Raw genomic sequence first — 24,006 nt, 5'->3', positions numbered from 1 at the left:
AAAGACCCTTGACTGGGTTCTTGCTGAGTGACTGGCATTCATTGCAAGATTTAACCTTTTGTTCTAGGTCCTTATCTATTCCTTTCCAATAGACAAAGCTGCGGGCGATTCCTTTCATATTAACAATTCCTGGATGGTTGCGGTGAAGTTCTTCCAAGACCTGTGGACGACATTTATGCGGGATAACCACCCTCATTCCGCGCATGAGGCAGTTTTGTGTAACAGTCAAGTCTTCTTTTCGTGCATGGTAAAACTTGAGATCCTCATCCTCCTCCATGTCCAACTTATGGGGCCAACCTCGAAGGGTATAGTCCATGACCTTGGACAGCAGGGGATCTGTGCGGGTAGCGGATGCTATAACCCGACTTGTTACAGGCAAACAACTGAGTTGATTGATTTGGATCAATTCGGCCCCATCGTCTTTGTCTGTGACCGTGACGGCAAGAGGAAGACGCGACAGTGCGTCAGCGTTGGCATGAGAGTTCCCCGGTTTGTACTTGATTGTGTAATTATGCGCCGCGAGCATAACTGCCCATCGTTGAATACGAGAAGCGGCCAAAACCGGAAGACCTGTGTGATGCCCGAAAATCTTCGTCAAAGGGCGCTGATCCGTAAATAGAGTGAAATGTTGTCCATAAAGGTAGGAATGAAACTTCTTTATTCCAAAAATAATGGATAGGGCCTCCTTTTCTACTTGAGCGTAATTTTGTTCCGTCTTAGTCATAGTTCTAGAGGCGTAAGCTATGGGTCGTTCATCTCCATTTGGCATAATGTGGGCCAACAGTGCACCTACTCCGTAAGGTGAGGCATCACAGGACAAAAGTAATGGCCATGCCGGGTTGTAATTAACCAATACGTGGTCGGAAGACAAGTCAGACTTGATATCGTCAAACGACTTTTGACATTCTTTTGACCAGATCCACGGAGTGTCTTTATGCAGTAGGCGGTGTAATGGATACAATTTTAGACTAAGATTTTGGATGAACTTTCCATAGTAATTTACGAGTCCAATAAAGGAACGTAGTTGAGATACATTTATTGGAGGGGGTGCGTTCTTGATAGCGTTTATCTTCTTAGGCGAAGGATGTAGACCTGTAGCGTCAATTATGTGTCCTAGACATTCTAATGAGTCCACAATGAATTGACATTTCTCCTTTCTTGCTTTCAAACCGAATTCTGCCAGACGAGTAAGTTAGACATTCTAATAAGTCCACAAAGAATTGACATTTCTCCTTTCTTGCTTTCAAACCGAATTCTGCCAGACGAGTAAGTACTTTATCTAAATTGTCTAGATGGGCTTCGTCGGTTTCGCCAGTTACTAGGATGTTATCTTGGAAGTTACTTGTGGATTTCAGTCCAGAGAGAACTTGTTCTAACACCTTTTGAAATATGGCTGGCGATGAAGCAATGCCATAAGCTAACCGATTAACTCGGTAGAGTCCCTTGGAGGTGTTTATCGTTAGGAGTTTGCTAGTTTCTTCGTCTACTTGCACTTGCATAAAAGCTTCACTTAGGTCGATTTCTGTATACCTTGTTCCTCGTGATAGTTGTTCGAACATTTCCTCAATGCGAGGCATCGGGTGCTGTTCCACTTGCAAAGACTTGTTGACAGTGACTTTGTAGTCGCCACACAGGCGAATAGTGCCATTTGGTTTTACAATAGGAACTACTGGCGTAGCCCAATCGCTGAAATCGACTGGTGTGAGTATGTCTTCACGTTCAAGGCGTTCTAATTCTTGTTCTACTTTCGGTCGAAGAGCGTAAGCTACCGTACGGGCCTTACAAAAGATGGGTTTAACGCCCTCGCGAAGATGTAGATGCGCTTTGAAAGACTGTAGTTTCCCAATTTCAGGACCGAACACATTCTTGTGCTTTTCTAATATTTTGTTTAGTTGGGTCTTGTAGTCCGTAGAGGATAGAGTTGCGACTTTTCCTCTAGTACCAAGTAATTCTTTCCAGTTGAGATTTATTTTTCCGAGCCAACTCCGTCCAAAAAGTGGAGTTCCGTCCCCTTCCAACACGTAAAGTAATTCCCGAATCTCCTGGGAGCCGTAGCGAACCTTGACGGACATGACCCCTGCGGGTCGTACTGATTCCTTGGTGTAGGTTGATAGTCTCTTGCGAGTAAAGTCTAAAGGAATATGTCCAAAAAATCTGTCATAGACCTGTTTAGAGATGACGGAAACCGAAGCGCCTGTATCCAATTCCATAGATAGCGGTTTGTCGTTTATTACTAGATCAACCATGATCGGAGAGTCCTCCCCAATTGCTAAAGAACGAAGTTCATAGAGAGAGCTTTGGAAGGAATTATCGTCATCCGATTCGGAACCAGAGGGTTTGGGCTCAGAGTCCAGAGAATGGACGTGAGTTTTACGGGAAGGTGTGGAGCGTTGGTGCTTAGAACGAACGTCGCAGACGCGAGCAATATGGCCATGACGATGGCAGCGGTTGCATTTGGACCTTTTAAATCGGCAAGAGGTGTCCGTGTGGTCAGAGCTACCACAGCGAAAACACGCGGGACGACCCGTTTGCGAATCATTACGTGGCGCTGAACCAGAAACTGAAGAGCGCGGGGGTCGCGAGAAACTTGAGGGAGCGCGAGTGGTAATTGAACCGTGTAATTCACGAGTGTCACGTGCCGCCGTTTCCATTGATACTGCAATATCGACCGCTTGTTGAAAAGTCAAAGAGCTTTCTGAGAGAAGGCGTTTCAAAATCGCGTCATTTGCCAGACCAGATATAAATTGGTCGCGGAGAGTATCGTCTAAAGTGGCTCCGAAATCGCAACGGACGGACAAGTGTTTAATTTCCGCAACAAAGGCGGACACAGGTTGGGACGCGGACTGACGACAGCGGTGAAATCTAAAACGTTCGGCGACGAGCAAAGGCTTAGGGCACAAATGATCACCCAAAATAGTTTTAAGTTCTGCGAAAGTCTTCGTAGAAGGAGCCGCGGGAGCGGTAAGGTTGCGCACTAACGAATAAGTCTTCGGGCCTAACATGGTTAAAAACGTGGCTACCTGTTTTGCAGCTGGGACATCGTGGGCAACAAAATACAGTTCGATGCGTTCGATGTAGGTTGGCCAATCACAAGAAGAAGCGTCGAATGGTTCGACGGACGAGAGCGAAGAGGCCGCCATTTTGTAGACAACGAAACAGGGAGGGTTCGGTAAAAAAAAAATCTCCGTCGCCAGTTTGTTGTATATTGCGTCTGAGTATTAGTTGGAGCCTAAATAACCTAACTATAATGAGCTAATAAAATAACTAGTCAGTTAATTAATGACATAAAGTTTAACTGTGCTGAGAGGCTAATACGTTACAAGAAATACTAATCTTAAGACGAGCGTAGTGTTTTCCCCGTTCCGGTGTAGGGCGCGTATTCCGCGTGACTCTATAAACAAAGGAGAGATAATATCTCGTCTAGACTTATATCCGAGAATGGGAACGCTAGCGACATCTAGGTTAAGGGGATACGAAAACACAACAGGTAGATACAATCTTAATCAAGAACATCATTTAAGAGTTATCTGAGTTTTCATCCAAAAAATGTATATTTGGGGTTTAATTTCACGTTAATTATACTTAAAGAGTTACTGCCATAATTTTCGTCATCCACAAACTTAAAATACGAAAAAGATCCTTGAAAAATCTAGTTTATTATGATATGTTTACTTTTGTATTTGGTTTCGTAGAAATTTATAAAATTGCAATCAAAGTTTTGTGTTTGGAAAAGGCTTAGCTAAATTTTGTTTCGTTTGATGACGTAGTAAGGAGAAATTTTCTCTCTTGATGTAGCTCACGTGACGCCTGTTAGTGTCTCCATGGAGCCTGTATCTTAAGATACAGGCTCCATGGTGTCTCAGCGCCTCGTTAAGCCTAATTTATTCAGATTCGCGCGGCATTAGTAGGCTCCGAGAGTCTCGGGCGCACGCGCTTGGCTTTTCCGCGAGATGCCGTGAGTGACGTAGCGAGGAGAAAAACCCGCCAAAATCTTCTCCGCAAATTTGCTTTTTCCCCCAAATTTCAAGTTTCGAAATGTTTTTTCTGTGTTTTCCCTCATATTTAAATATTTATTAAGCACATTTTTGGAATCAGAAGAGTTTGAACATTCAAAAAAGTAAGGTTTTCTTTAGATTTGAGATAATTTTTAAATCAGTTCAGTATTCCTTTAATTACGTTGAAATTGACTTGCCGTCAGTGCTCATTAAGCTTATAAAATGACTTTCAACAATTAATTCACCTTAATTCTAATGTTTAGAGGAGTTTTTGATTATTTCCAACAAATTGCGTTCAATTTTTATCATATCCTGTGCTAGGTTTGTGGTAACATAAAGATTATCTATACAATATGTTAATGAATGATGTTATTCTATAGTTTAGCTTGAATACCAGTAATTAAATCAAATACCTATACAATTCATAGCAATTTAAACCAATAAACAAACGGCAATGTGGACTGTGGAAATAGCAAACAACGTAACCCTCCGTTTCTAACGTGGTTACGTTGAGAGAATCTGTGATGTAAACCTGAAAATTATTTCACTAATTAAATTATATAACGACACTGTCCTACTGCATTAACCAGTACCACTGTTACTTATGAATTAAACAATTCACTGTTGGTAACAAATGATAACGTAACATCACAGTATGACTGATTCAATATGATCAAAATTGTTTTAACGAATAATCTGGTCCTCTACATTGGTTTAGTTTCAGGAATTATATCACACACCTTCACAATTAGTAGCATTTTAGTGAGATTAACAAATAATGAAACCGTGTATACCTGTGCTCAAATGAGAATGTTGAATTAAATGCGCTAATGTAAACAACACTCTTTTAACTGCCGTAGGGAAAACACATTGAGCATTTTGTCATCTTTCCTGTAATATTTTGAAGTTGAATTCTTCACAGGATGAAAACACTACCGTTTATTTCTAAACCATAATAACTTGGATAGATATGCCATTTTTTACTTAAAACTAGAAGCGTCAACAAATAGTCATGATGAATACAGTATTAAGTTACGGGTTACGTAGCTAAAACCTAGGCCCTAGGGTTAGGATTTGTAGCATGAATCGAAGCAGACTGCGTATTTTTGTAATTCCAATCCAAAACAGTGCTGGAAATAAGCTTTCTTATAATCTTTAAAAGGAAAGACACTATAAACACTATATTACATAGACAAACTAAAACTTAAGCCTTGGCCGTAAAGAACGTCGAAAAGCTTACTTCAAAAGATATGCAACGGAAGGTGCTCAAGCTCGGATGAAATACCAGCGTCTACTGCTAAGAAATTAGGAAAATCGGCAAGAAACCCAACATTTGAAATTTGTCAACGTAACTTGTTAGCACCCACAAACCTAGGCCCTTCTAGTTGTCAACGAGAACGAAATGAAGAAATAGGTTTAAGCGCGCTATAAGGTTAGGCTGACATCTGACCCAAAAGTAATTTTTTGACGTACTATCTTAATTAGTTAAATTACAAAAATTAGAATTCATTAATTAAAAATCGAAACAGGTAAGTTTCTCATTTAAGAAATGCTTGTTAATTTAGACGTATTCCGAAAACTAACTTCGCCGTAGTTTTTCCGTATGGCCGGCTTCAATTGCCTTAAAAAACCGAAAATTTTTAATGCTTTTTCTATGGGACGCTAACACTAAAAACTGTGAATTTTCCTTTAACATTACGGAAGGGTGTCATGTCATATCTACAAGGGCCTACCGGCCCTGTAGAATTTGCATGTTTGACAGTGGATTCTGGGGCACCTTCTATTTCTCTTTCTGAACTCGACTCCCTATAAGTTGAAGGTCCTGCATCATTTTTAAATTGTATTTGTCGCTTATCAGCCCTTATCTTTCTTCCATTAACTCACTTTCTGGTATCTTCGGAAATAATTTCATCAACGGTCAATATTGGCAAACATTGTGAAGGGTAAGTTCCAAGCTTTAGTTTCCTTTTCCCTGTTGGCAAATCTGAAGTAACAAGTACATTAAATCCTGGTCTTAAATTCTTATTACTTAAAAAACCCAATTACCAGGAAAAAAGTAATCAGTCTTCTTGAAATGAAAACTGCATACAACCATGTGATTTGAAATATCTTTTCCAATTTTTAGGACGCGTTGCCATTCTTTACGCCACTTGATTTCTTTTGGGAAACTATGCATACTTAGGCAAAATTAGCCCATACTTAACCCTGGGATATTTAGTTTTAACCTAGAATTACGGGGTCTCGTACATAATCCCCCTGGACATAATCCCCCCGGACAAAATCCCCCTATTTTGGATTTGCCAAGACTTTTTCCCCCGATTTTAGACGTGTTTGTACAAAATCCCCCCAGAGAAAACGTCCAGGACAAAATCCCCCAAAAGGAAAACTGTTCAACAAAATCCTACCGCAAGGATCATTTTATTGAAAATCCCCCAGATAATAGGCATTTAGAAGTAAAGGTAAACGGAAGCCCAAATCCAAAGATTATCTTTAATAATAATGCAAAAGTATAATTCACAAGAGTGAAAGGTATTGCAAACAATGTTCCTAAACCAAAAGAAGTAAACTACTGATTTTGTTTTAACTTAATTCCATAATTCCAATATTTTGGAAAAGGCGGCATTTTATGGTTAGTCAGCAATATTTTGGAAAAGGCGGAAATTTATGGTTAGTCAGCGATATTTTGGAAAAGGCGGAAATTTATGGTTAGTCAGCAATATTTTGGAAATGGGGGAAATTTATGGTTAGTCAGCGATATTTTGGAAAAGGCGGAAATTTGTGGTTAGTCAAAAATATTTTGGAAAAGGCGGCAATTTATGGTTAGTCGGCAATATTTTGGAAAAGGCGGAAATTTATGGTTATCAGCAGTATTTTGGAAAAGGCGGAAATTTATGGTTAGTCAGCGATATTTTGGAAAAGGCAGAAATTTATGGTTAGTCAGCAATATTTTGGAAAAGGCGGAAATTTATGGTTAGTCAGCGATATTTTGGAAAAGGCGGAAATTTATGGTTAGTCAGCGATATTTTGGAAAAGGCGGAAATTTATGGTTAGGCAGCAATATTTTGGAAAAGGCGAAAATTTATGGTTAGTCGGCAGTATTTTGGAAAAGGAGGAAATTTATGGTTAGTCAGCGATATTTTGGAAAAGGCTGAAATTTAGGGTTAGTCAGCGATATTTTGGAAAAGGCGGAAATTTATAATTAGTCAGCGATATTTTGGAAAAGACGGAAATTTGTGGTTAGTCAGCGATATTTTGGAAAAGGCGGAAATTTATAGTTAGTCAGCGATATTTTGGAAAAGGCGGAAATTTATGGTTAGTCAGCGATATTTTGGAAAAGACGGAAATTTATGGTTAGTCAGCGATATTTTGGAAAAGGCGGAAATTTATGGTTAGTCAGCAATATTTTGGAAAAGGCGAAAATTTATGGTTAGTCGGCAATTCATACTATTTTCTCCATCATTGGTTCCGCTTTTCCTCGTAGGGGGAATACTACTATTTTTACTACTATCCTACTAAAAAAATTTCCACTGTGGAAAACGACCTCTAAAATAGGAATGACCCCTGAAGGGTTCGTCTCCAAGGTGGGGATTTCGTTCCGTAAGCGGGGGATTTTGTCTCCAATTTGGGAGGGATTTTGTCTCCAGTTTGGGGGGATTTTGTCTGCAAATGGATGGGATATTTTCTTATGCCCATTGGACGGGGGGAAATTTTTGGGGGGATTATGTCCAGGGGGATTATGGGAGTCACCCAGAATTACGTTGTGGGACACAACAATACTTTTTGCTAGGCGCCATGTTATGATCCTCCTATGATAACTTAAGCCTCGGCGCCTCGCCAGTCGCCCGGGAGCCTGAGGAAGGGATACCTTGTTTGTTTTTATGGTGGAGGACGTGGAGGAAGAGGGGGACGTGGAGGAAGAGGGGGACGTGGAGGAGGACGGGGTGGTGGAGGAGGACGTGGAGGAAGAGGGGGACGTGGAGGAGGACGGGGTGGTGGAGGAGGACGTGGAGGAAGGGGAGGAGGTGGGCGTAGAGGCGGAAGTACTGGTGGGAAAAAAGGAAAAAGAATATGCTATATCTGCATAAAACCGGGGCATATTGCCAAAAATTGCCGAAATAAGGAAGGTAGGACAAGAAAATAATTTTATAAATTTACCTGGGTCTTTTAATGAACAAAAACATCCTTATAAGTTATAATTTAAAACTATTTATAGAAAACGTTGCCATAAATTTTCAAATTCAAACTGCCTGAATGTATTTTACTATTTTTCGACATTTTGGTATATTATTTCCTTGCGTTTCTAGGCACTGAACTTATCTTTTACTATTTCGCGTCTTTCCCTACAATTACAATTGTTATTTTTATTGGTTTAAGCATGGATAAAGAATGCGCGTGAGGAAATCTGTTTTCACGCTATAGGATAGGCAACTCCCTATCTCGGACGACAGCTTATTCTGTATATACTCTGTTACAACATCGGTTGGCAGCACGCTCAATCCTAGGTGTCTATGCAACCTAGCTTTGTACGTGCTGGCAAGAGACGTCGAGCTAAAAAACTCGCGGATAATTTAAATCCTGAATATCCTTTCCTTTTTCTCTTGTCAGCACGCACAAACCTAGGTTACATAGAGAGCTAGCTTTGCGCGTGTTGATAACCGACGCTGGAACAGAGTATATACAGAATAAGCGGTCGTTTAATATAGGAGTTGCCTACCCTATAGCGTGAAAACAAATAGTAGTTTTCACAAATCTCATATACTGGGCTTTAATAAAGTAATCTAAGGTCATGTTAATTAAGTTATATTGTTTAAAAAGTAGACGAAAAAAAGCCAGAGGGCGAAAAAATGGATGTAACCTCCGCCGAGGAGAAAACCTCCGTTCAGGAGAAAACCTCCATCCAGGAGAAAACCTCTGTTGAGGAAAATGAAAATAATTAAAAAAAATTTAATGTAAGTCACGTTTAATTTTTTACTTTTTCAGTTTTATTTCAAGAATAAGAATAATAATATTGAGAATATGTTTTACGTAGGTTCAAAAATATTGTTTCCTGGATTTTTTTTAAAATTTTTTTGTCCATTCTTATGTTTTTTTTTCCTTCTTTTTAACTACTTTAAAAATACTTTAAAAATAAAAGAAATTAAAAACATTACTTTGAATTTTATTGAATTTCAAACTCTAAAAGGCGCCTCTATTTACATCAGATGGCTGCGTTCAGCAGAGCTCACCAAGCAAGACAGCGGATTTTGGGAAACTTTTACCGGTGAGCTCTGTCGTCATAATGACGTCATAGCTTGCTGAACGCTTTTTCTAAGTCATCGGTGTTTTAAAAAAAATGACGGTAGCGCAATAAAGCGTTCAAGGTACCAAGGATTAACAAAACTTGTATGAAAACCTATTTATAGAGTTAAATAAGAACAACTTAATAATTAAAACAAGTTGGGAAAGCCAAAATATTACCTCTCCGAGTGGAGATGACTATCACTACCCCTTAAACAACCTAAATATATGCATCTATCGCTTTTTTTAATTCTTTGCAAGTGCAGGAATTGAATTTTAAAATAGTCTATTGTTCAAGCCTTTTCAATATCTCTCAATTGCTGTGGAAACTCTACTCTCTCGCTATACCTCAACCGCATTCTTAGTCTACCAGTATGATTTGTAACATTTGTCCATATCAAAGCTGAATCATACCTCGCCACACAAAAAGCAAATGTGCCCAAATCATGGAAGCCACAACCCAATCACACATAAGCTAGGCTCCCACTTAACCAAAATAATTATTAAACAGTTAAATACTCACAAAGGTTGGCAAAATCAATCTCCTTCAGTAATACGTAAGGCTTAATTATATTATTTGCCGAACAAAATTAATCGAGCAAATCTAACACTTAACTTCTTCCTTCGAAATTCTATCAAAGAATGATTCAACTGTTTAAAAAAAGGTTTTTTTCGCAAATAGGGCGCTATCATATCAACCGCAATTCCGTCATATTTAAAAAATATACATGGCCAACACTTTTTTAGACACAATAGTGGAAGTTTTAGTCTCATTTAAAACATGTAAAACAATTATCTCATCTACAAATAGCTTACACATGTCTTTTTTTACCAATATCTAGCCGTTTGGATTTTTCTAAAGCAATCTTACCACCAAAATATTTTTTGATATAGAATAAATGTTCTATGTTCTTCATTTTTGAAAATATATTTTTTAGCGTTTGTAATGATTACTCTCTACACCTACACTAATCTAACAAGGAGTATAAATCCACTAGTGGAAGCGGTGTTTTTATTGAAAATATATTTTTTAAGCATTAAATCTAACTGGGAGTAATATGAAAGGAGTAGAAGCTTATCTGTCTTAGGAAATATGAAATTTTATCTTAACAGTTCGTTAAATCATAAGTTTATAACGAAAAAACGCGGAAGGGGAAAACGAGCAGACAACAACGATTTTTGGGGGTAGAAGTTTAAGAGCGCCATCTGTCGTCCGTGCCAAAGTTGAACTTCCACTCGAAGGCAATGGGAAAGTGGATAAAATAATGCCATCAGCTATTTAACTGCGTCGATATATTTAACGACTTGACCCATGACATGCCCTTAACACTGGCTTCTATGAATCCTATTTATTCTTGGATGCTAGGAAACTTGGTAGACGTAACAGTCTGTACCAAGTACCCAAGCATCCTTCAATAAACGCCTGGCAACATTGTGGTACGCATGGTACAACTAAAAAATAGGATGTGTATTTATCTTTCGACTCACTCCAAGCCTTTAAGCCCTCAATACAGAGGATTTGAAACACTATCGTAATTCCTAGTGTCTCGAATCTCTACGTTCCTGTCCGTTATGAACAGTTCTGAGAGAATGATACATCAGAAAGAGCCATTCAAATCGAATTGCCGAAAATATTATCCATATTTTCATTTCATATAACTGAGAAAACAAATTATTATGGTTCTGAGAGGAGCTTCCCATTTTGGTTGTTGTTCTCAAAAATATATCGCAATGCACGGGCCTCGATAGATATTGGAGGCAATGAAGGAAATATATCACAATGCATGGGCCTTGATAGATACAGGAGGCAAAATAGGAAATATAACGCAATGCACGGGCCTTGATAGATATAGGAGGCAATGATTTAACGACTTCGGTACTTGGGTTTATCTTTAATATTTAAATAAATATAATTATTTTTAATTATTTTAATCGCCAGTAAATAACTTTAAAAATAGTTAAATCGTTTAAAATAAAGTTGTTCATAATATCTTTCGAATCTTTGCTAATATTGACGTTTAAAGTGAAGGGTACCCTTCTTGCCCGCTTTCTTCAAATTTTGGGGTATATATACGATCCGTTTCCATTATAATAATAGATAAAAACGCATTCGCGTGAACCTTTGGTGGAAGCCCTACCATTGGGAGGCTAGACGTTTCTCGTAACCCTAGCTGATCGCCGCGTATATCTTAAAACCAAATAATAGATAAAAACGCATTCGCGTGAACCGATGGTGGAAGCCCTGCCATTGGGAGGCTAGACGTTTCTCGTAACCCTAGCCGCTCGCCGCGTATATCTTGAAACCAAACGATGACGGTGGAAAAGAAGCCAGAATGTACTGACCGGCGTCCATGTGGAATGGACAAAAGACCTGAAGATGGTGGTGCATAGAAGCTGGTGTCAATGTGGAATTGACGAAGAACAGAAGATGGTGGTGCATAGAAGCTGGTGTCAATGTGGAACTGACGAAGAACAGAAGATGGTAGTGTATAGAAGCTGGTGTCAATGTGGAATTGACGACGAGCAGAAGATGGTGGTGCATAGAAGCTGGAGTCAAGGTGAAATTGACGAAGAACAGAAGTTGGTGGTGCTTGGAAGCAAGCACGTACAGACTAGTGTCCATGTGGGATGGACAAAGACTAGCAGATTGTGGTCCTTAGAAGCCAGTTAGTAAAGACTGGTGTTGGTAGATGAATGACCAAATTTCCGTGAACCGCGAACGCGTTCCGGAAATCGGGTATTTGTTTGCTCCGATTTGTAAACTGCGAACGCGGTCACGTGGGGTCTGACAGACAGACAGACAGACAGACAGACACACAGACAGACACGGCCGGTGTAATACCTCTCCGTGACATACGTCACTCGGAGAGGTAATTAGAAAGACTAACATATCTATTGAAATTCTCGCGTGATCAGCTAGTTTCACGGCAATTAAATAAGTAGTCCCACCAGAATCTGCATGAGCTATTTGTAATAATTCCTCCATGTTTTTTCGCAAAGCTAAGATCCACGCGTTTTACGTCACGCGATCCAAAAAACTGACTATTTTCTTTGGTGACCGCGCTGGCTCAGCGCTGTCAGCAGCTTACGTCAAAGTCCAAAAACAAAATCCGTTCAGTAGGACACAGCTAAAAGCGCTGACTCAGCGCTGAGTCCGCCGAGCTCTGCTGAACGCGACCATTATTTGAACATGGATAAAGGATGTGCGTCAAAAAATTTATTTTCACGCTATAAATTCGGCTAGGCTAGGGCCCTGTTATCAATGACGTAATCCGTTCAGTAGGACACAGCTAAAAGCGCTGACTCAGCGCTGAGCTCTGCTGAACGCGGCCATTATTTGAACATGGATAAAGGGGCCCTGTTATCAATGACGTGCCGCGACTTTTGGATTCTTGGCGGCAAGTTCGAAAGAACCGAAAATTAACATAAAGTTCTATGGGAGGAGGTAGGCTTTTTGGTCAGATCAATTGTCCAATTAATCCAAATGACCTGAAATTTTAGTGAGACGTGTAGTTCGACGATTTTTATTATTCAAAGAAAGATTCAAGCTTCTACAGTGGATAGTTTTTTCTATAAAAATTATTTTCCAAAGTCAAAATGATGGGTTTAGTGCTAAGACTGGATATATCTTCGGATCTAGTGGTCCAAATGTCCTGAATTTTTAATAAGAGGTGTGTTACAATATAATCTATTATACTGAAAAGGATTCAAACTTTTAGAGTGGATAATTAGTTTAATAAAATTTAATTTTTGATGCCAAAATTTGAACGGGCTTCTATAGCGCGAGCAGCTTGCGTTGTGACGCGCGTGATCGAGTGGGCTATGCGTCGACCAAAGGATAGATGCATATAATAAGGAATGGCCAACGTTGATGTGTAATATACAGCCTGGCAACCCGGTATTTGTTTACCTCTGCGCCAAGTCAGCTGTCAAATGTTTATTACTTCTTCTACACGACTTAAAGTTTATTTATATATTTATTTATTTATTGAACACTGTTCGTGAAGCCAGCAGAGTGGCTTATGTACGAACAACAGATACAAAGTGAGATGTAAAAACAGATTAATTAATGAATATAGGGCAAAGAAACAGTGTAGTATAGTGAATGAGATTAAGTTGACTAACAGTATAAAAATTATAGGAACATAAGGGAGTAGAATAAACATTAATATGGGGGAATAATCAGAACCAAATAAAAAAATAAAAAAAATAAAAATTGAACTAGTCGAGGAAAGAGCGAAAATGGTTCGAGAGTTTGCGCCGGAAAGTGGCTTGTTACATATTTAACATATACCAAAATTAATACCATTTAATTAAACAAAATAGTGTTATAAACATCTTTAAAAAAATGCAACCTCAAACAAACAGAGCTTTGTTCGTATATCGAAAATCCAGTAGCGTAAGTTTGAAACAATTTTTGGAAACGTACACTTCCGTCTAAGAAACATCTTTTCCCAATAATTTCAGAAACTTTTGACTTCTTTGAGCAGAACCACTGAACAGTGTTTTACATATTTAACATAAACCAAAATTAATATCATATAATTAAACATCGTGTTATAAACGACTTTAAAAAACTCTGCCTCAAATTGCCAGAGCTACGTTGGTATGTCGAAATTAAGAGAACATGTTTGAGATACAATGAACAGCAATGGGTTTACCTTTAATGTAGAATTTGAATTTAAATAAGGCGAATGTTAAATGTTAATAAATGAAAGAATCTATACAGTTCTGTTTGTCATAGTTTTCATTGAAAAGTTATGTCCAACGTTTAGTCAGCGGAGCGGAGCCGGAGGTTTCAACATTAAGGTGTAAAATTTACCTCTACAATGTGTCCCAGCTGTCACAAATAACACTATAGTAATTGATTGATCTACAAGTAAGATTAATAATTAATTTTTTTATAATTTATTTGAACCTACCGACAGTAATCGTAATGTCTGGCTTTTGAAATTACCAAAGTTGATGTTGCCCAATGCCTATACATTATTGCCTAACTATAACACTATTTTGACCGAGGCTTAGCGAAATTGCTTAATAATAAAAATACTCTGGTGATTTTAAAGTTTAAAAATAATTATAGTAAATTTCAATGAGGTTTTTGTTACGAAAATAATTAAAATCAGACCTATTTAGCCTCCATTTTAATTCCAATTAAAAAACTTTGGTTTTAAGCGCTTAAAGACGCGGGTGATCTAACGCCATGTTTTTCTTGCTTAAGTCCCCCTAACGGTGTGAATCACGACAAAAACGCCGTAAGTCCTGGTAAGTCCAACATAAAAAATTAGGAGTAAATTGCGTGTCTCTATCAGTGGTAAAACGCCGTAATTCCAATACCCAAAACAACGTAAGTCAAAGTATGTGTTAATAATGATAAAAATTAATACTTAAACTTAATTGATCTTTATGAAACTTGAAAAGTCAGTAGAATGAAGTGTTATCTTTCATTTAAAATGGTTCCCAAACGCAACGAATGAATAGTTTTCCTTATATGCCTTCTGAGCAAATGCTCTTTTTTATAAAATTCCCATGTTATGTCTATGGAAAAATATAGTATCTTTCGCCAAATGTCGGATTCATTTTATGGATTCTAAAACCACCCTTAGCAACTTTATTCTTTATAGAATTAACTATTTGATGGATCTTTTTGAAATTTTAACCACAAAATTAGGGCCCGAATTTCAGTTCACTGGCAAAATTTCAAAGCAGCAAACACAATACGAAAAAAGTTACGGCCAATCAAAGAACCCTCCTTCAGCATTAGAGGCAGTATCAGGTCTTATCTAAGAGAGCGACCGCTCTCCTAGAATAAGAAATATAATTGAAAGTAACTTACATTCAACTAAATACTTTCTCTAACTTAGGTTACGTTCTAACCTAACATAGACTTTCAAGCTTTAACGGGCCTAATGTCGTCTGCTATTTCACGCGCCTGTTTTTTTAATTGGATATAGTTTCAATATTGGTCACGGCGTGGCGCTAGAGAGACTCTTGCCACTAGGAACTACACGCCCTATCTCCATTCCAGTCCATCTGTGTTTAATGGTCTTAGATGCAATTAACTGGCTCTTTAATAAGGCTCAGTTTTAAAATTTAGAAAAACTTCTGTAGCTCTTATTCTCGCCGATAAAAAGTACAAAATGTGTACTCGGCAGGATTTTTGTACATCAATTTGATGTTTTTATTTCAATCCGTGAAAACTGGCTCTTTAATGAAAGGCTCAGTTTAGAGGTACTTTGGCTCTCCTTATTTAATTTTGCCAAGAAAAACGTACAAAATTTGTACTTGGCTCAATTTTTCTACGAATTTTCTGATTCGATTAGAAAATTAATCGAAAATACTGTTGAAAACAGCTAACGCTTTTATCGCTTGTAATTAAAGCGTTTTGGACCACCTATTAAGAATCGTGTTTGGCTGAATCACGCTAAAAAGGCTTTTCAAAAGCTGTAAGACAACCTATACGAAAGCAACGTGCGGAAGTCCCAGACGCCAAACAGATTCTGACCGGAATAATTTTAGCGCTCTTCGGCGAGTGGTAGAGCAGAGACAATTATTGAAGGGAGTGGAAACTTTCGCTTTTAACATTGCATATGACGCTGGATCTCAAACGAGCGAGCGAGCCTAGAGTCAATTCTCAGGTTAACTCCGGTCACATGAAAGAACTACCGGAACTGGTCTGTAATTTCTGATCATGTGGTTTTTAGACCGTCTTTCAACTTAAGTTTTTATTCCCCAGTTGAATTCTCTCTGGTGGGAGAGCTTCGGAAAATATCATCCATAGTAAAATTCGTGGACGCTTCGCGCCATCTAGGTTTTCATCCGATAGAACGCTTTCACTTTTTATTTCTGTAAATCCCATTCAAGTATTCCCCCTAATAAACACAAGTGACTCAATGGTGAGAACAGAAATGAAAGTATATTTCATTAATTACTTTAATGACCATTAGAGTCGGGATTACTATAGTGTTTGGAAAATTAATAATTCGTTTTAATCCTGATTAGCTATTTAAATTTTATTAAAATTAAATTTCTTAGAATAGGCCAAAGAATCGCACCTCGCCATGAAAAATACAGATTTTTTCGAATCGCCCGCAGGAAAGATCCTATTTTATTATTGGTTTAAAAAATATATCTCACACTCGGCGGATGTCTAAGGGTGATTTGGGATAGTTTGAATTAGGATTACTTGAGAAAAAAGTGGTAAATTACAGGGGTGAAAGAAGGTGTTTTTTTAAAATTATTACTACTTCTTTATATTCAAATAATGAAACGAATTAGTCTCGGATAATTAAAATATGTAAAGGGGCCTAAACTGACTAAATTAAATTGAAGATATATTTCTCGCTAGCACTCCCGGCAATAAATAGGATGAAATTTGATGATTAGTTTCAATGAAGATTCTTATCGTGATTGTTGCGGTATTTTGAGACTAGCTTACTGCATTTTTTAAACCGATTAAAAAGTCGAATATTTATCATATCTGTATTTCGTTATTTTGAGGTTGCCAAAGGATGGAAATGCAAGTTTATCTCAATAATTAGTTTAATTAAAATTATTTTTCGAATCCGTTTTGCGTTAGGAGACCATGATAATTAAAATGAAAGCGTTAAAAGTTGGAAAAAATTGTCTTTTAGGGTGCCTAAGGGGGCTAAAACTTTAAATAATTATAAAAGATGTTGGGTAAGCCTTTTTAAATGATAATTACTCGTTCTAAATCGATTATTTTGATTAATTTGCTCGATTTTCGGGAATAAACTCGAAGTTGATCGACTGACTAAAGTACAGAATTTTTTGATTCGCCCGCCAGAAATATCCGGTTTGATTATTGGTTGACAAAATATATCATACTCAGCGGGTGCCTAAGAGTAGTTTGGGGTCGTATTAATAAGGATTACTTGAGATAATAAAGTGGAAAGTTACAGGGGGTGAAAGATGGTGTTTTTTTAAATTATACCACTTGTTTACATTGAAGAAATTAAATGAATTAGCCCGAGATAATTAAGAAACATAAAGGGGCCTAAGCTGACTAGAGTACAGAATTCTGGGCGGAGTTAAGTTGAAGATATTTTTGGTGCATGCACTGCCGGCATTTGTCGAGCCTTTATCGTATCAATTAGAGATGAATATTTATCATATTTGGCTTTCGTTGTTTTGAGGTTACCAATTCCAAAGGGTAGAAATGAAAGTTTTCCTCATTAATTAGTTTCATTACAATTATATTTGTAATCTATATTGTGTTAGGAGACATTGATCATTAAAATTTAAGCGTTTAAATTGTAATAATGGCCTTTTTAGGGTGTCTAAGGGTACGAAAATTTACAATTGGCGTTAAATAATTATAAAAGATGTTTAATAAGCCTTTTTCCATGATAATTACTCGTTCTAAATCGATTGTTTTAATTAATTTGATCGATTTGCGCGAAAAAAAAACCCGTTATGATCGACTGACTAAAGTGCAGAATTTTTTGAATCGCCCGCCGGAAAGATCCGGTTTGATTATTGGTTGACAAAATATATCCTACTCAGCGGGTGCCTAAGGGTGGTTTGGATAGTTTTAATTAGGATTACTTGAGAAAATAAAGTGGTAAATTACAGGAGGTGAAAGAAGGTGTTTTTTTTATAATTATACTAATTCTTTATATTCAAATAATGAAACTAATTATTCTCGGATAATTAAAATATGCTGACTAAAGTACAGAATTGTGGGCGGCGTTAAATTGAAGATATATTTCTCGGATGCACTCCCGGCATCTGTCGAGCCTTTATCGTAACGCAATATATATGATTACACTTAATGATTAGTTTTAATGAAGATTAGTATCGTGATTGATATGGTATTTGGAAACTAGCTTACTGTATTTTTTAAACCGATAAAAAAGTCGTTTATTTATCATACCTGGATTTCGTAATTTTGAGGTGGCCAAAAAATAGAAATAAACGTGTACCTCATTAATTAGTTTAATTACAATTATGTTTGGAATCGGTATTGTGTTACTCTTTTAGGAGACCTTAATGATTAAAATTTACGCGTTTAAAAGTACAGAATTTGTCAAGTGGCTGATGTTTTGAGGTTACCTAAGAATAGAAATACAAGTTTATTTATAAAAATTAGTTTAATTACAAGTATGTTCGGGATTGGTTTGGTGTTCTGTAGCAAAATAATTTACTACATGTATTATTAAGCCTATATTATATTGATTTTTACCTCAAGTTATTTACTTCACCCTAGTTTAAATATAGTTCGTTTCTATGGGTTTTCAATAGGCCTCGTGATAAACATGTTTTTCACTCCACACTCAATGTAGTAGAATAGAAAGTAGTAAATGACTATAGCCTATCCTTTTCCCCTTTCACGTATTTATTTTCAAAACCACAAAAACTGCCATACCTAGGGCCATAGGAATTATTTACGGGTATTGTTATTTTGCATGCTATAGAAAGTATACCTTTAGAAAGTACGCTTTGCCTGTGCGATGCCAGTAGATAAAGATTAGACACGGTAACAAGTGCACGTGCAAAACCCTTTAAAATATTATCGAAAGGTCACAAGTGCACGTGCATCGCAAGAGAGAGAGAAACAAATCCTTTACAATATCATAGAAAGGTCACGAGTGCGGGTCGTGACCTAGCAAACACTCTGAGAGAGGTGGTCAACTCGAAAACCATAGAAAGAGGAAAGGGGTAAACAAGCGCCTCTTGTGGACTGGTTGATGATTGGCCAATAAGATCATCCGGAGGTCCTAGAAGCCCAAGAACCGACCAGATACCATAATATAAAAAAGCGAGATGAAGCGGCTAACAATAATCACTCTTGGAATTGGACTTGAACTCTTAAGTTCTTAATCGCTCGCTCCGGCCGGACACGACTACCTGACAATGCCGAGTTCCTGAACATAACCCTAAAAACCCAGCGCTGGTCGCCAACCTTTATCCGGGTTCCCGAAGGTTCCTTGCCGTCTGACCATGGTCCAACTGCCGTCACCAACTGCGAGCGGAATACCACAGTTCCTAAACTTCTAAAACTAGCCAAGATGACGCAACTACTCGCCACTCAACACCAAGACACCGCCTCCCTCTCTAACACGAAACAGTGATGAGTACTCATTAATTTAATTACCGTTAAAGACAATAACAGAACAATAATAGTAGATAATAATAGTATAAATAGTAGTAGATAAAACTGGCATCGTTAGCTTAGGGTTGCATGATATTTTGGGGGATTGTGTCGCGCCAAGTCTATTACTTTTGTCGCGTATATACGTAATCATTATGTCGCGTATATTATATATTGTTAGTTTTAAGTTAAGATATTAGTCCACTAGTTGTTAGGGACTAATTAAGACCAAAACATATGCGCATAGAAACACCGGCCAATAGAACGCCGAAATAGTAAATAGTAGCCCAATAATAGTTAATTCCTTATCTAAATAAATATGACTCACTAAGGTATGGCAAATTACGTTTCCGACTTACTTATTACAATCTAGTGTTAAATTTAAAACCCAACCTAATAATAGTAGTAGAATGTTAACGGGGAATAAGCGTTTAGTAGAAAAATACCGTTACAGTTCGGAGAATTTTTTTATTAAAATTAAAGCGTTTAAAGTGTAGAAATGGCCTTATTGAGGGTGCCTAAGGGTGTGAAATGTTTAAAAAGACGACGAATACTTATTCAAGATGTTGAATAGGGCTTTTCCCATCATGATTAGTTATTATAAAGGTTTATTTCAAATAATTCACACTTAATTAAGGAAAAAAACGCAAATCGGCCAATCAAACTAAAGTACAGAATTTTTCGAAACCCTGCTACGCAGCTTCAGCGCCTTCTGTCTCAAATTTCTCGAAGTACGCGCGTGCCTAAGGTTGATTTTAATAAAATATTGTTGAAAAAAACTTTAAAAGTTTAAAGAGGTGTTTTTAATAATATTATTAGTTAATTAGCTAAAACAACTTTCCGGGGATAATTAAAAATATAAAAGGGGCTTAAGCCGACTAAAGTACAGAATTGTGGGTGGAGTTAAGTGCCGTGAATGAAAATCGTTAATTTTTGAAGAATTTGTTGATTTGAATGATAAAATAGCTTAAATTCGTAACGTTTTAATAATTTTTTAACTATAATTTATTGTATTTTACTCCACATTGGTCTCCTTGGTGAAAAATGACGTTTAGGAGGAAGTTACCTCTACCGCCGTTTCAACCGACTGAAAATTTAGTGATTTCCGACCTTAGGCACATTCGCTTTTTTCTGTACTTAAGTCTTCCCCAATTATAACAGCGCTATCTAAAACCACAAAATCTACAGTTAAGCTTCAGGAGTATCATTTACAAGTCATGGATTAGGTTTACCCAACTTCGCTAGCCTTTCGCAGCGAACGAGGGAACACTATATTACCCCCAAAACTTTAACACATTCCCGAATTAACCCAAAATCAAAAATAGGAGAAATCTGATAGTAGGCTGCAGCGGCCTCACCTCTGAAGCCGTTGCAGACGATGATGGAGGGCTGAGCACCCTGGTCCACTTTTTGGACTATGTTCAGCCCGCCATCATCTAAGCTCCTCCTCCTTTCCTATCCCATCCAAAAAACCCCTGTTCCCAAACTCAAACCGAGACGAGAAGGAACGCCGGTTTGTTGTAATAAGTTAGTTCAAGTTTGGTTCTCGAACCATAAGTTCGCCTTTTGTTTTCTGCGGGTCAGATCCGCTTCGTCCCGAACGAGTTAGTTCGTGTTTTCCGCGGGACCAGGCACGGGTCCGTTTTTTGATTTATACGTAATTTCGCGAGCGAAAAGATTTGTATTCCGCGTGACATCGCGCCTCCAAAATTGGATCCTCACTTAAATATTTTCAACGTAAATATCGTTTCACTTTAATAAAGACTTTGTTCAAAAGATCAACCACAAGGTATGTTTTATTTTCCTCTGGTTTAATTCCCTTATGGGACGATAGTGACGATTTGAGTTAGGCCTACATAACTCCCCTTCGCTATCGGAAATTAGGGTCTTGTAGCGCGAATCCCCCTCCACGACCGGCCACATAGTTTTTCCCGGGGCGATCCGTTACAAATGGTGCCGTGCCCGTGGTTTTTGGGCCTCGGTCTCTATTTCGGCGGGGTGCTCGGGCCCGATTCGTGAGCTTAGCTCCAGGTTGAAACGTGTTTAGACAGAAAGTCGCCATATTGGATCCCTATCTTCGCAAACATTCGAGAAGGATTTCCCGATTTTTATTTTGTTTCAAATTAAGGTAGGATTGCACTTTATCTAACTAACTCAACTAACAGCAGTTACTGACTAATTAGACCACGGGGAGTTCGGAAAAAATAGTAAAAAAATTCTAAACCCGCCGCAAGTTGGTCAAAAAAATTTTTGAAAATTTTAAAATTGCATGTACTTACCGCTATAGACTAAACGCATTATGCACTCAATCTTTCAAAATATGCCGGGGGGGAGGGCAACTATAAGAACTTTAAGGACTCGCAACGGAAGTATAGCTATGGAATTTTTAAGACCTACTGAATTTAACAAAACCATTAATTTTTGGTACTGTGATCGTAAAGTAATCTGAGAAATTTTCAAAATATTGCGTAAAGAAAAATTAGAAATGCCAAAAATAAGGAAAAGGAGAATATAAGCGAGAATCGGCGAAAATTACATTAACGATATTTTAGTTTATAAAAATAGCATTAAACTTTTGGGAAGTATTTAAAAGTTAACTAGGCCAAATCGCAAACAGAAATTTTGGAAAAGGTGGTAAATTAGCTAATAAGTAACCTAACCTAACCTTACGTTTAATACCTTTGAAATATATGGTATTCCTTCCCCGCTAAAACTGTCACTGAATCCGCTGGCCGCCCCTTAACGCCTCCCCTCGATTCGCGCCTCTTCCCGCCTCGCGGGTTGCCATGGAAACGAGAACTTACTGAGCAGAGACTCGTTGATTTTCAACGTGATTAGACGTGTTTTTTTGAAGAGGCTTTCTTGAGAGATAATTATTACTGCTGTCAAATTATATTTTCTGGGGGTTTATTAGGTTTAATTTCTAAATGGCTCATGCTAATTTGGAAAACGAGGCGTATGAAAACCCAAATTTTGGGAATGAGGAACATTTTTTTAAAATGGTTTCCTTGAAGAATTGGGGAGGGTTTTTTCCCGGGATGGATGATGGCCTAAAGGCGCGGTCAGAGAGGGATGACATTGCCTTAGTACTTTCTTTGGAGCTTGTCCCGCGTCTTGAATCCTTCAATGAAGGAAAGACACCTTGCGGATGTGGGAATAAAACCGATGATGGGGAATTAAATGGATATCTTGTTGGGGTTGGCAATACCCAAAGCCGATTTGGCTATCCGATAAGATGTTTCGCAGCCCAGTCTCGCGCTAACAAGCGCTAGACCTTAAAAGCATCCAAAAAGAAGGTACCAGAATATTTGGCGGTCGATTGCACGAAGGCTTTCGTCCTCTCGAAAAACAACTGGTTTTACAATCAAAACCTGTCGGTTACCGACAATCTCTTCCTCGTGTTCCTGTGGGTTTCCAAAATGAGCGTATCTAACGCTATAATCCATAGTGAATGTGACAGCCATCAGGGGCGTCGATCATAATTTTTCCCAGGGGGGGCTGGGGCCCAAGGCAACACCAGGAAGCTAAGCCAAAAATTTTTATTCCTTATAGGAAAATATGAAACATAGGATTTTGTTGTAGAAAAAGGGTGTTTTATGGGAAATATAGTACTAAAAATCCTCAAATGTAAACCTTTTTTCCTTCTAAACTGTGTAGAAAAGTCTCAACAAAAGAATAACCAGATTTTACTTCGAAAAAAAACACTTAATGGAAATACTATGTGTAAAAATTCCCGAGCGAGCGAAGCGAGCTCCGCAATTTCGCTGTCTTTAAATTTTATCTCGATGAAAGAGCTAAATTTTGACAAATTTGGCATTTAAGTATACGAAAACTTCGACTTTGTCAAGAGTATAGGATATAAGGCTAAGTTGAGAGTATAGGATATAATAGGACCTTTCATGAAATTATAACATAATATGGGATAGGTTCAAATATATAGTATTTTATAGAAAATATAGGACCGCTGGGCTCCCTGCAATATAAAAAGAGTCCGTTTGGTTCGACCCAAGACTCCTGGAGAATTCGGTCGCTCCAACCTCCTATTTGCAGTCACTGATTGGCGTTTCTAAGCGATGCCAAGTGGTTGGTATTAAAAAATCCAGCCCGAAAACATTTGCGCACCTCGCTCTGAATATAATCTTGCTACATCCATATGTAGTAGAAAATGTTTTTGAGGAATTTAGGATATATATTCTATATCGATATAAATACAGACCTATTCGTAAATAGTGAAATAGACTAAAATAACTATTATTTCAACAACAAAAGGCCATTTATATTATCCTTATAGGGTAAAAAGAGTGAGCGTGGGGGACCAGTCTCGGCCGACTCACAGTGGCACCCAAATTAAACGTTGCTTCCCAGAGGGGGCCCAGCCCCCTCTCATTTTTCCCCGTGGGGGCTCAGGCCCCCACTGCCCCCACATGATCGACGCCCCTGCCAGCCATACCGTCGTGGACGACATTTCCATGTGTCGCGAGGTGGCTGAGATTGTCATTTCGAACAGGGCCAACAAGGTGCAGATTGGAGGACCAGGATTGTTCGTAGAGGTGGACGAAACATACTTGCACTCTAGAAAGTTGCGCAGCGGTCTTAATGGTGGTAATGGTAAGTACATGC

At 38.1% G+C, this 24,006-nt stretch overlaps 3 long non-coding RNA genes across 3 annotated transcripts; all 3 read right to left on the bottom strand.

Annotated features, from left to right (window-relative positions):
• Positions 1 to 4,253: 4,253 nt before the first annotated feature.
• LOC149666521 (uncharacterized) lies at positions 4,254 to 5,557 on the bottom strand. The gene is made up of 2 exons (XR_016368233.1): positions 4,790 to 5,557; positions 4,254 to 4,735 (listed from the first exon to the last, which is right to left on the bottom strand). It is a non-coding gene; the product is annotated as an uncharacterized LOC149666521 (long non-coding RNA).
• A 10-nt stretch (positions 5,558 to 5,567) lies between these two features.
• On the bottom strand, positions 5,568 to 7,780 carry LOC149666520 (uncharacterized). Its single transcript, XR_016368232.1, has 3 exons — positions 7,773 to 7,780; positions 6,042 to 6,172; positions 5,568 to 5,979 (listed from the first exon to the last, which is right to left on the bottom strand). It is a non-coding gene; the product is annotated as an uncharacterized LOC149666520 (long non-coding RNA).
• A 5,456-nt stretch (positions 7,781 to 13,236) lies between these two features.
• Positions 13,237 to 15,527, bottom strand: LOC149666519 (uncharacterized). Its single transcript, XR_016368272.1, has 2 exons — positions 14,230 to 15,527; positions 13,237 to 14,145 (listed from the first exon to the last, which is right to left on the bottom strand). It is a non-coding gene; the product is annotated as an uncharacterized LOC149666519 (long non-coding RNA).
• Positions 15,528 to 24,006: the final 8,479 nt, after the last annotated feature.

Source organism: Phalangium opilio, unplaced genomic scaffold (assembly GCF_054372755.1).
Source record: "Phalangium opilio isolate 3A_F unplaced genomic scaffold, DU_Popi_V2 ptg000060l_1, whole genome shotgun sequence".
In the NCBI taxonomy this organism is placed as follows: Eukaryota; Metazoa; Arthropoda; class Arachnida; order Opiliones; family Phalangiidae; genus Phalangium; species Phalangium opilio.
Note: the sequence above shows the minus strand (reverse complement) of the source record. Positions and strands in the feature narration are given on the sequence as shown.